Source organism: Danio rerio, chromosome 24 (genome assembly GCF_049306965.1).
Source record: "Danio rerio strain Tuebingen ecotype United States chromosome 24, GRCz12tu, whole genome shotgun sequence".
Lineage (NCBI taxonomy): Eukaryota > Metazoa > Chordata > Actinopteri > Cypriniformes > Danionidae > Danio > Danio rerio.
In genome coordinates, this window is record NC_133199.1 from 37,520,504 (window position 1) to 37,535,000 (window position 14,497).

At 32.8% G+C, this 14,497-nt stretch overlaps 1 protein-coding gene across 4 annotated transcripts in view; it reads right to left on the bottom strand.

Annotated features, from left to right (window-relative positions):
• The window catches only part of slc4a2b (solute carrier family 4 member 2b), a 93,018-nt gene that overhangs the window by 62,992 nt on the left and 15,529 nt on the right, over positions 1 to 14,497 (bottom strand). For all 4 annotated transcript variants that reach the window (XM_073940508.1, XM_073940511.1, XM_073940509.1 and 1 more), the window contains exon 2: positions 5,879 to 5,937. The gene's annotated coding sequence lies outside the window, so the exon portion shown is untranslated. The remainder of the gene's footprint in view (positions 1 to 5,878; positions 5,938 to 14,497) is intronic.

Below are 14,497 nucleotides of genomic sequence, written 5' to 3' on the forward strand. Positions count from 1 at the left end.
AAAATAGTTTTTTTGAAAACTAATATAAATAGTTTTCCCAGACAAAGCAGTTTGACATTTTTGTAAAATTCTAACAGTGTCTTTGTTTAAGAAAAAAAAGGAAGTGCTTTTCAACAGGAAATATCTACAATTGCACAATGAAAGATGATAACAGCACCCATTCTATGATCCTCAACTCAAAAATAAAACAAAAACATAATATACACTGTTAAATTAACAAAACATGATTTTATTTTTGTATTTTAAAAACTTCAAATTGCACAAACATGTCCATTGATTCGGGAGTTGCACGTGGTTGGTTGTAGTAGACAATACTTCAATTTGGCATAGTAAGAAACAAAATGGACATTATGTTGAGTCTTTTGTGTGGATCTGCTTTTGATAAATTATAGTTAAAAACATGATCTCTGTATTTAGCCTTGTCAATCAAATACTATTACGTTATTAGCACTTAATTTGGTTGGCAAGGCTTCAAAATGACAAATTCCCTACAGCTGAAAACTGATATAAGTAATCTTCTTGTATGTTGCTTCCATTTCCCTCTTCATTTGCGCCAGAGATCATGTTTGTAACTCTAACTGAAAAGCAGATCCAAAACAAAAGGCTCGACATAATGTCCATTTGTTTTTAGTGATGCCAAATTGAGGTATTGTCTACCAAAACCAACCATGTACCTCCCAAAACAATGGACATGTCAGCACAAAGGGATTTTCTCCTTTGAAATTCAAAGCATTAGCTCTTAGTGGAAATGATCCAAGACATTGGGATCAAATGCAACCGAATTTCTAGTCAAACAAGTATGCGATTCTTATGCTTCAAGCTATCCTTCTAACTTCAGCTGGAATTCTGGTCCAAACCGAGAGCTCAGGATCAAGGCAAACAAGCTTACTGGATCATATTCAAGCACGTCCATGAAATATAATTTCAGACAAAAGCAGAGACGGCCAGTAAAGATGCCATTCTGCAAATAGACGTTCAATCACAATGTAGAAACCTCACTGTGAAAATATAAAACGCTCAATGACTGAGTACCAGAGCTAAAATAGAGTTCATAGTTTACTAGTGACCAGCGGCTCGTCCACATCAAAGACTTGTTTGTAGGTTGAATTTAAACCTTATATGGGTTAAAAAATGGTTTGGATCAAGTATTAAATGATGCGGGTTGGTGGTTAAAAGGTTGAAAGGTTGCAGATCCAAGTTCTGAACAGTGAACACCATGGTCATGATCAAGATCACAGGTTACGTGTGATTAAATAACTGATTAATCAATGTAAGACTTTTTCCATGTACACGGCAAAAAAAATATCCCTAAATTTGCAGTTTTTCCTTTCTTTGCGATTTGCGTTTTAATTTTTTCCCAATTTTTGTATTCTTTTGAATTGCATTTTGGAATTTTGATCTTTCTTCCAACAAATTTTAACCTTGAATAGTTTGTTTTTAACATGTTTAATAGTTTAAGGTTATATATTGTCTGGGTTTGTTTTGCAGTACAAAAACCTTATTTTCTGTTATTTTACAGACTTATTTCTCTATGTATTATATTTTATATTATTTCAAACTACTAAAAATGTCAATAAAAGTCACTTTGTTAAGCTGTAGAGTTGAATTTTCAACATCAAAAGTCAACAAATCAGAGAACAAAGTCCTATATTTCAAACCTCAACATATGCAGAAAAAAACTTGGAAAAAAATACGGAAAATGTTAATTACCAGATTTTTACAGCATATAAATAAAAATAAATGGTAAAAGAGCCTGCATAACTTTAAAAACATTATGGAAAATCTTTTGTGAATTATTTGGGGGTCTTTATACATAGTTTTGATGTATGCATGTTCATTTTCAGCAATCACAAGTTTATTTCAATAGCCAATCAGACGCATCTTTTAATGTGGAGTTCATTTGACTTTTTAATCTTAATTTCACATAATTTGTTTAAGAGTTTGATAATTCAATAAAAGACTAAAGCCAAAATTGTCAGATGTGAACTCGGAATAACAAAAAAAAGTTTTTGCAAGATAAATAAAATTGCAGATTTGTGAGAAATGAACTTGAATTTTGGAGAAACTTGGGGTTGCTATACAAACTTGCGAGGGAGGGGGGTGGGGTGGGAGTCACCCTTGGAATTCCAAGATATAAAAGTCAGAATTGTGAGAAAAAAACAACAACTTTGAATTACAAGCTAGATGAAACATAAAAAATAAAAAGGTAAAAGAACCTGCATGTAGTGTTGTCAGGATACTGGAATTCTATACTGACAATTAAAACATCCATTTCCCGCTAACATTGGATCTCTGTTGAGCAAGTTCCTAAAGAGCGTTGATTGGCCATTGTGTTCGTGCTCAACAGATATGACTGTGATTGGCTGTGATGGTCACCGAACTCACAGCTGTTTACTGTTTGCAACCACAGATACAGGGACACTGGAGCACTTTAAAGCCGCAAAGATCAGCCGGTCTGTTTATAAGCTGACACAAGAGCGATCTGCTGATGAACTGACTGATCCTCATGGCTTTAAAACGCTCCAGTGTCCCAGTGTCTGTGGTTCCACTCAGTAAACAGTGGTGAATTTGGTGAACTGATGACCTTCTCGGCCAAATCACAGTCATTTTTGTTGAGCATGTGAAAGCAATGGCAAATCAGCTCTGTTTAAGAATGCGTTCAAATGTTAGCCGGAAACAGACATTTTGAAAATTTCAGTATCAACCTGTAACAACCCTACCTGCATGATTACAGAAATCAATATGGAAATTATGCAAATTCTTTGTTTTTTTACATTGTTTTTCCTAAATTGATGTATGCATGTTGACATTTTAAGCAATCACAAGTTCATTTCACTGGCCAATCAGACATCTTTTAATGTAGAGATTCTTATACATTTTAATCTTATTTCACATAATTTGTTTGCGAGTTTCATAATTCAATAAATGAATGAAGCAGAAATTGTCAGATCTAAACTCGAAATAACAAGAAAAAAACTAAGCAAGATAAAAATGATCTCTCTGAATTGAGAGAAATGAGCCTGAACTTTTGTGAAACTTTGAATTGCAATACAAACTTGGAAAAATAAATTAATAATAAAAAAAATTTGTCAGATATTTATGTCAGAATTGTGAGAGAAACAAAATGAAATTCCAAGCAAAAAACATGGAACTGCAGATATGAAACTGGAATTGTGAGACAAAAACTTGGAATTGCAAGCTAAAAAAAAAAACAGAACTATGAGATATGAAGTCGTAGTTGTGGTGAATATTGAAACTGCAAGCTAAAAATGGTGTAATATAAAACCGAAATTGTAAGACAAAATGTTTAATTGGAAATAGGAAAAATATTTTAATTATAAAAATTAAAATTAAAATAAAACTCAATTTAGTGGGGGAAACAATAAAATGACAAAATAAAAATTACCCTTTTCATTTTATAATAAACAAATTTTAAAGTGAAAAAAACAAATTTCTAAGTTTCTAAAACCACATAACACGATTTTTTTAAGGAATGTTTACCAAGGATGTTTTCTTGCTAAACTGATTGCAAAGAAAACAACAGAAATGGAAACATGACAAATTTATTTTACTTGATACCGCACACTCTGCAACATGTTTAAAAACAATTAGATCTGACCGAAGGCTTCAAACAACCATCCATACAATAACAAATCAACATTGTAAACCCATCCATATCATTTACAATCATTCATTTATCAAAAACATTCAAATAAACTACAGTACAAATCATGCAACTGTTCCAAATATTACTCTGATATACTCAATGTTTAGTTACAAATATTACTGTACATTGCACAGTGTTGAAGACTTTATGATCACTGCGATGAGATTAAATGTCATACAAGTTATTTTATCAAACTCACGAGACAAGCAACAAACAAATCTCAGCCCATTCCTCTTGACCATTAGATTTATTAAATCGTTAACTCGTTACATTTCAAATCTACTGAAGGAGAAAAATAAAATCACATGCATTATGATGACTGGGCGATATCAGCAAACCACTGGACTTTTCACTGTTGACTTAGCAAACTCAAGCAATACGGACATGCTGACTTTTCAATTTCACTTCTAGATGCCCAGTTATAAATTAATCATCTGGAACACTGCGCTTACACAATGAATAAAAGATTATTCATTCATTCAATTTTCGGCTTAGTCTCTTTATTAATTTGTGGGTCGCCACAGCGAAATGAACCACCAACTTATCCAGTATATGTTTTACACAGCGAGTGCCTTTCCAGCTGCAACCCATCACTGGGAAACATCCATACACACTCATTCAAACACATACACTACGGTCAATTTAGCTTAACCAATTCACCTGTAGCACATGTTTTTTAGGCTTGTGGGGGAATAAAAGATTATCCTTAAAGTAAATAAAAATAAAATATTATCATTAAAGATTAAACGCGCATAAAATTGGTTAGAAACGTTGTTCGAGTTTGGTTAAAACTGGCGATTTTCAAACCGCACACTTATCTTTAGAGATTCATATTATGCCTATAAATGATAAAAGAATTAAAATCATCATTTTTTTTGTAAACCAGAGCAAAAAGCATGTATATAATACATTTTTACCATGATTTACAAAAGATGAAATAAAATGTAATTCACTATAACGGTAGTTTAATTTAAGTTAGTGCAAGTGCAGCCATCCATAAAAAAATATGAATTTAAAATATTTATTCTATGTCATTTTCCTTCAAATCTATTGATCTTAACTGTATAGCATTCATTCATTCATTTTCTTGTCAGCTTAGTCCCTTTATTAATCCAGGGTCGCCACAGCGGAATGAACCGCCAACTTATCCAGCAAGTTTTTACGCAGCGGATGCCCTTCTAGCTGCAACCCATCTCTGGGAAACACACACACACACACACACACACAACGGACAATTTAGCCTACCCAATTCGCCTGTACCGCATGTCTTAGGACTGTGGGGGAAACCGGAGCACCCAGAGGAAACCCAGGCGAAGGCAGGGAGAACATGCAAACTCCACACAGAAACGCCAACTGAGCCGAGGTTCGAACCAGCGACCTTCTTGCGGTAAGGCAACAGCACTACCTACTGCGCCACTGCCTTGCCCACAGTATATAATATCAACTTTAATAAATAATACAAAAAACTAAATTACAGAACTTAAACTTGATGCTAAACGATTCATTCGATTATATTTTCATTTAAAACATTAAAGCAAAGACTTTTAATATGCTTTCTAATTATAATAATTCAAAATTAAATCTATAAATTCTAATTGGACATCACTCAATTTGATGCACACACCAAAATAGGTTATTTATTAATTTTCCTTTGGCTTAGTCCCTTTATTTATCGGGGGTCGCCACAGCGGAATGCACCGCCAACTTATCCAGCACATGTTTTACACAGCGGATGTCCTTCCAGCTGCAACCCATTACGGGAAAAAACCCATACACACTCATCCACTACAGCCAATTTAGTTAATTCAATTCACCTATAGCGCATGTCTTAGGACTGTGGGAGAAACAGTAGGAGACCCACGAGAACAAGGGGAGAACACACAAACTCCACACAGAAATGCTAACTGAACCAGTCGTGACTTCTTGCTGTGAGGCAACAATGCCAACCACTGAGCCAATGTGTCACCCCCAAAATAAGTTGTCTCATCTTTTCATTCATTTATTTTTTTTTAAGTAAAAATATTGTCCTAAATTAAACATTCTTACATAAAAAGAAGGGATGACCACCAAATCTTTATTCTAGCAAAAAAATGCTCAATGATTAAAACAAAAAAACTATTCAAATTTAAGTCCAAAGACTAAAACAGCAAGAAAACTATTCAAAAGCATGAAAGGTCCAACAAATATGATGGAAATGTAGAGTAAACTCACCTCAAAGTGCTCACTGCAGAGAAGCCGCTGCTGACATCTTAGTGTAAAGCCAACAGCCACTGTGTACAGAGAGAGAAGGACAGACAGAAACACGGTCAGAGAGCACAGAGAGAGAGAACTTATAAAGCACAGTGTATCAGCTGTGTTTCCCTCACACACTCAAACGCTTCCTCCGCTGGATTAAGTTTCCTCCTATACACCTATGACGGCCAGCCATGTGACTGCTGATCAACACTGAGTCAGGCGTCTCTCACACACACACACACACACACACACACACAGACACACACACGGCTAATTAAGATATTTTATCTGCATAACTGACACTATGACAATTAATAATCAATTTTAAAATCTTTTAAAAGTTAATGTAGTTACAAAACAAAATGTCTTTTTTCCCCTTCATGACCAATAAAAGGCTGAACTGTATATTTTACATTTTTACATCTCTGATTCTGACAATTCTGAATCTTATAATTAATATTATTATTATTATTATTATTACTACAACTACTACTATTATTTAATATTATTATTATTATTACAAGTAATAGTAATAATAATAATAATAATAATAATATTAAAATAATATTATTATTAACTAATATTACTAATTATTATTAACTAATATTACTACTACAACTACTACTACTACTACTACTACTACCTTATATTATTAACTAATATCGTTATTATTATTATTATTATTATTATTTACTAATACCATTAATTATTATTAATAACCATTGACAATTATTATTACTAATGTTGTTATAATATAATGTTATAATATTACTACTACTACTACTACCACCTAATATTGACTATTATTATTATTATTACTATTTTATCTAATATTACTATTATTAATAACTAATATTAGTATTGTTAATATTATTATTTTTAATAACTAATAATCCTATTACTGTTACTATTATTATCGCTACTATTACTACTACTACTGCTACTACTATTATTATTGACTATTATTATTATTATTATTATAATATATGAACTAATATTACTATTACTATTATTCATAACTAATTTTTATTATTTTTAATACTACTATTATTATTATTATTATTATTATTATTAACTAATATTACAATAATAATAATAATAATAATAATAATAATAATTACTATTATTAATAACTAGTATTATTATTAATATTATTGTTATTAATAATTATTGACCATTACTATCATTAACTAACATCATTATTAATAACTATAGATTTACTACTACTACTACTACTACTACTATTATTATTACTACTACTACTACTACTACTGTAATTTATTAGTTCATTTATTACTCATTTTGATGTAAGAAAAAAAATAATTATTATGTTAAGGCCTTAAGCATTTTTATTTTTAGTTGATAATCAACTATGCCTGGTTGTTTTTTGATACAACAAATATGCATGACTATATTCATGCATTATCATCATCATCAAGTAGTAGTACAATTAAAATATTGTACAATAAATATTTTTGTTGTTATTATTATGCATTAAGTTTATACAATATTATTTGACAACTAATATGCAGAAAATTATTTTATTTTTAATTGCTTATCTATTGACACAACACTGTTATCCTGAACATCAGTAAAAACGTGCGTCCAAATGGCTCATTTACTCCAAAACCTGAAAGTCGAGCCCTGAAGTTGCTATACACGTCTGCAACTATTTGTTTAAACAGGCAGCCAAAAGTGCATACAGGAGTGTGCGTGTGTGTGTACCAGTGTGAGTGTGTGTCAGTGGGAGTCACATGGTCTTGGATCAGCCTAAAGGCCAGCCAGAATTAAAGCGTTAGCTTGCTTCAAAGCTTGGGGTTTTCCTCAATCCCAAAAAAAGCTTCAGGAATAGAGGAACTTGGACTGGCCAATGACCTCTTTTAATGATTTAAAGAGGCAGTTCTCCCAAAAATAAATATTTACTCCCCCTCATGTTGTTATAAAACTTTATGGGGTTTCTTTCTTCTGTTGAAAAATGTAAATAAACAGGATATTCTGAAGAATGTTGGAAACTGCTAGCCTTTGACATCTTAGTGGGGGAAAGTCAACGGCTAACAGCTTTCAACATTCTTCAAAATATCTTCTTTTTCATTCAACAAAAAAAGAAACTTAAAATAATTGAAATGTAAGCACTTTTTAAGATTGACTTGAAGAGAAAATGTTCTTGGGCTGCACAATATTGAAAATTATTTGTAAATAATTCAGAATTTTACATTTATTATGATGCTTTTGAAGGGGAACGTATCTGGTTATAGTTTATTATATTTAATGCAAAGTTGCATACCACAACTTTGTATCTTTGCTATGTGGTATTCATGTGGGAAAAAAAACGCATAAAAAAAACTAAGGCCACGTTTACACACAAACATTTTAGTTTTAAAACGGCATTTTAGAATGAAAACAATGTACGTCCACACTGGCATTTCACCTAGTGTTCCTGAATAACTCCGTCCACACTTCATCTAGGATCTAGCGCTGGATCTAATCTTACTATGGTTGTTAAATGCAATGTGTAATTCATCTTGTATTCTACATCTAACAACATGTTACCCAACTTGGGTCTTTATTTGTTCTTAGGTAACGTGCCTTGGCTGAGAGCAAAAATAAGTTAATATATTAATTTAAACGCGAACACTGCAGCACATTTAACCAATTGCCTACAAGTGTGAAATAGCATTGTATAATCCTCATTGTGTAAATAGGTGGTTCTCAAACGTTTTTCATCAAGTACCACCACAGAAAAGAAATTGTCTCTCCAAGTACCACCAAAATGAGCAGTATTGAAATACAGTAGCGCATTAGGCCCAGTAAAGCAGCTACAACTCTGCACAGTTAAAAAATGTGGCAGATTACCTCAGAAATATAGGCTATATGTCATATATGGCATATTATATACATCATTTTTGATAAATTTTGAAATGTGTGTAGCATGTACATGACATATTTCATTCCTCTGCATACCACTAGAAGGAAGCCTGCGTACCACTATAGTGGTACACGTACCACAGTTTGAGAGCCACTGGTGTAAATAATTCTACACAAGTAATCTTTAAGCTACAATTGTTTACTTTATTATGCCCAAATGACTTGTCACAGGCCTTAAACGCATGCAAATAACTGCACTCTAAGGTGACTCCTCTATATTCTGAATTGTTTTCTCTGGTCAACAATAATACCAATTCAATGTTGCAGATACTGCAATGAGACTATTGTGGATTCAGACATTGCGATATCAATGCTGAAATGATTTATTTATTAATATGGATAGAATTTATGACACCTATTCAAATCAAGGTTTCTTGTGTAGTGCTTTTCACAATATTTATCATTCCAAAGCAGCTTAACAGAAGGTGCACATCATTAGATTACAGTTATTAGAAAGTTAAGGAGTTGGTTGGTAATATATAAACTTGGTTAACCTGCAGTATATGATGTCTTTTTAAAAGTAATTATACACACACACACACACACACACACACACACACACACACACACACACACACACACTAATATTACATGTTAGTGAAGTGTATGTGTATTAAGTGTTTGTTGTCCTTGAAGATTTCAGATGGTTGGTATATAACAATTATGGTCTCATTTGTAGTCATAATTCCTTATATTTCGTCTTAAACACTAAGAAAATGGACATGAGATAAGAAACCTGAGAGCTATTTAAAATTATTTAACATAGAACACAATATATGAGAGAAATTAAGACTTATTAAAAGGTTTAGTTTGTTCAATAATTTGCATTTGCTCACTGAAGTGGTTCTAAACTCTTCTATAAAGCACAAAACAAGATATTGTGAATATGCTGGAAATAAGCAGCCATTTTAACCCATAGAACTGGAAGTGGAGGTCAATGGCTGTTTTTGTCTCCAACATTCTTCAGAATATCTTCTTTTGTGTTCAACAAAAACAAGAAAAAGATGGGGAAATAATGAATGAATTGCAAAACTTGTGAACTGTCCTTTTTAGGTCTACATATTGGGTTTGAACGGTCAACTTTAAAACCTTAAGATATTTTTCATTTTAGTGTGAACTTTCCCTTTAAGGCCAACACATACATGACCATCGGGTTGAAGTCATGTATGCACAAGACTGATAGCAGACTTCTCACTATGAGGGAGCGGAGGCGGTCAGGAGTGTCTTTTAAACAGAGGGTTACAAGTCTGTCGTTAGAGCTTAAGTTATGTCATTTATGCAGGCTTGTCATACCATTAGCATGACAAACAGAGCAGTGTCCATTCACAGATTTAGTGCTGTGACTCCAACAGTTTAGGGTGAGGTTAGGCGTGAGGAATCTTAACCATTGGTCCACAGATAATAAAGCCGAATGTGTGCGGACAACTCTTGTGCAACAACACTTTTTTTGACTTTGACAGTCAAGTCTAGAGGCTCCCTATTATAAGCTGACTGGGGCTGGACCTGTAATGGAAAGTAAAGTAAATGTAAAGTAAAATGTAATGCAAAAGTAAAGCGTAAAAGTAAAACCTGTAAAATGCAAAAGTAAAACCTAAAATGCAAAAGTAAAAGGCTAAATTAAAACCTAAATAAAAAAGTAAAACCTAAAACGCAAAAAGTAAAACCCAAAAGTAACAAGTAAATCCCAGAATGTACAAAACATAAGTAAAACCCAAAACGTAAGAGTAAACTTTAAAAGAAAAACCTAAACGTAAAACGTACGATAAGTAAAACCTAAAAACAAAAAAGTAAAACGCAAAAGTACAACCTAAGCCTGAACCGTAATAGTAAATCCAAAACATAAGTACAAGTAAAATCTAAAATGTAAGACGAACAAGTAAAATGCAGAAGTAAAACCTGCATGAAATGTAAAAGTAAAACCTAAACGTAAAACATACAATTAAAACCCAAGTAAAACCAAAGTAAAACCCAAGTTAAACCCAAGTAAAAAAAAGTAAAACGTACAAGTAAAACCTAAGTAAAACTTAAACGTAAAAACCTAATGTAAAATCTAAACGTAAAATGTACGAGTAAAACGCAAGTAAAACCGAAATATGAAACGTACAAGAAAAACCTAAGTAAAAGGTACAAGTAAAACAGAAGTAAAACGTAATCTAAACATAAACGTACATGTAAAACAAGTAAAACCTAAACGTAAAACGCAAAAGCAAAACCAAAGACTGAAACGTAAAAAGCCTAAGTGTACAAGTAAAACCTAAAGCATAAAAGTAAAAATGTTAAAAAGTTAAAAAGTAAATCTAATGCAAAGTCAAACGTAAAATAAAGTCAAAAGTAAACGTAATGAATTGTAATGGAAAAGAAATGCAAAGAAGTGAAACACAACAAAAAGCAACCTGACGAAATGCAATGAAATAAAGTGAAAAAGCCCAATATAAATGTAATGAAATATGAATATTGTAAAGAATTATTAAAAAGCATATAAAAAGCACTATTTTAGATTTCATATTCTAGCTACTCATTGTTCATATGGTTGTAAAAAAAGTAAGGTGATTTCTGTAATAATACATAATATTACATTTTATTTAAAGGTGCCTTTCTGGCAACTCAAGGACACCATACAATTAAAAACAAGAGCAATAAAACAACAGGAGGAATATTAGAAAAGTATACACAGCAATATCTTAGATACAATTAAGTATTAGAAGGCACCTTAAATAAGTAAATCGAGTCTTGATTTGAATAATGTAAGAGTAGATGTTTCTATACCAAGAGAAAGGTTGTGTCAACAAAGCAATTTTTTATCACAAAAAACAAACAAAAAAAGCAACAACAACAAATAATAATCATAATAATAAAAACATTCAGGTTGCTTTAAAAATCTGTGTTTTTCTTTATTTTTTTACATATAGCTTTTGTTTAGAATTACAAATGTTTACATTTATTGTAATAAAAAAAGAGATATTCAACAAATACTGGTTAAAAAAAAATGAGTATTGTGTTGTCTAAAATGTCAATCCATTAGTTTTAAACCAGATTTATTCCAGAATGAAACACTGGAGTGCTGTTCTGAGATGCAGAATTTCTGTAAATGATAAAGGTCATTGCACAGATTCTGCATGCTAATAGACTTCATCACATGGTCAATGACTTTAAACTCTCAGGATGTGGTTTTGCTGTTGTTGTTGTTGTTTTTTTATTATTTTGCAGGGGATGCCTAATCTCAGACTGAGCGCCTGATGGATATTACATACAAAAGGCAGCAGGTGCAATCTGATTACCAGTTGAGTACATATTTTCCAAGACTCCGAGTTCATGGGATTTTGTCAGTCTGCAGGGAGTCCTGTTTACAATTAACACCTCCGAGGATTTACAAGTCACTGCATGTGCCAAAGCAGTCTCATTACAAGGTTTCTAGTAATGAGACTGTGAAAGTTGGACATAAAAAGCACTTGACAAGAAAAAAAATTTGTGCAATATTTGAATTAATTTAAGATCTATTACGCAAAAAAAAAAAATCACTCCTATAAGGGGTTTAAACACAGTTGTATGGCAACAGTGTGTAAATATAACCAGCCTCTATTTTTATAATCACACTTGATAAAAACTGTCTGGAGAAACACTTTGACATTCTCCCTTTGTATGCGTCATCTGAGAGGGTAAGCCCCGCCCATTAATGATCATCACTTCTTCGTTAGCATATATGTCAGCCTTGTTTTTGAATCTGCCTCTATGCTGACACATTTGTAGCTCCGCCCTCTTTTAAAATGAGCATGATGTCATTTGAATTTAAAGTGACAGTCGCCAAAACAGCACAATTAGAATCAAAGCCTAAAAGGGTAGATTCAAAGAGTTATAAAACATTCACATACACACTCTTGGGCAGGGGTCTCAAACTCCTGGCCCGCAAGCCATTTATGGCCAACCCTCCTCCCTCCGGCCTGCAACTGACGTAAACAAATACAAGATTCAGCCCCATAAAACATCTGTTTTTGAATCACTATTGTTGTTGTGCAGTCGCGTATAGCCACTTGTGGTTTTGCAGTGCACATCTTTAATCAAGGATGTACCGCTGGATCGCGTCTCACTACAGTTGATAAACTTGATATTCAGAAATCCTAAGTTCCGGAAGTCTCTATGCATTTCCAGGACTCATAATGCCCACAAACGAGTTATAATCTCACAAAAATCACGCGTCTCCCTCCCGGTCCTCAAATAAGTCACTAACCCTTCTCGCCCCCGAATCCTTCTTCGCTATTCAGACACGTCGTGTGCAATATTTGTAAATAATTTGTAAATATTTGTAAATATCTTAAGGTTTAAAAGAAGCTTTAGCATCATGTGGCCTTTGTGAAGAACAAGTGTCTACCACCACATTTATTTTATGTTGTCTGTTTTAAAGACAATTTTACTAGTTTTGTTTATTAAACTATGTTATTTCATTGTGAAATGTTTTATACACCTCTTGTGCACGGAATACATTTAGAATGTATGTATGTGGCTTGTTTGAAAAAACAAAAGCAAAAACAGTTGCCAAAAATTGGAGGGAAGGAAAAAAAAAAATTAGTTTGGATTTTATTTTGGAAATTATATATGGATTATTTTGTCCATATTGCCAGCCCTACTACCCACTGCTCCACCGTGCAGCCTTTTTACAGTTTTAAAACATCTATAATATTCATTCATTCATTTTCTTGTCGGCTTGGTCCCTTTATTAATCCGGGGTCGCCACAGCGGAATGAACTGCCAACTTAGCCAGCAAGTTTTTACGCAGCGGATGCCCTTCCAACCGTAACCCATCTCTCGGAAAACATCTATAATAATAATTGTAAAATATGAAGCTGGCTTAGAACATAACTCCTGCGAATAAAGTCCTCTAAACATTTATAAAGCAACATGTTTACTCACTAGTTTTAAGTCAACAGATCATTTTTTACAGTGTGGAATATCAACATAAAGCAAAGCATCATTTCCATCCAGTGAGTCAAAGACAACAAAACTATTCATTTATTGATTCGACATGACTAATAAATCAGACACCTACAGAATCTTTTACAGGGAATATGCAGGAATCCTAAAGGTAATTTCAATTCCTTGTTAAGACTTTTTAAAAGACCTTCTGAGAATATTTTAAGACCTCATGGCCACTTCAAGTTCTAATCAGTATCAAACCTTTAACTTAATAAACAGTTGTATTTGAATAAATAAATGTTAATTTTTTAATAAATAAATCAATGGAGCACAATCATGCAACAGAAGTCAGTTAAACTTGGAGGAAACAAAAGTCTTTCTCCAACTAGGAGTACGCAAAATTACATTTTCCCATTTTGCTGTCAGTTTCGCTTATTGATTTCGCCATATGTGGGGAGCGTCAAATCACCTTTCTGCGTTTGTCGCAAATTACGTGACATCACCCGGATGGAGGAGCTTGGCCAGACACGCTGCAGCCAGAACAAACCTCATGGATCGAGCACGTCGTTGTTAATGTTAGGATGAAAATAAATATATTTATGCTTTTTGAAGTCAAACACTTTGGACAACGCTTGAACAAAACTTAAGACCTCGTAAAAGCAAGACCTTTTAAATCCTTTTAAGTGCCTTAATTTTCTCAATTGATTTATCAACTTTTAATACTTTAAGACCCCACGGACACCCTGTTTTTTCAATTTCCTT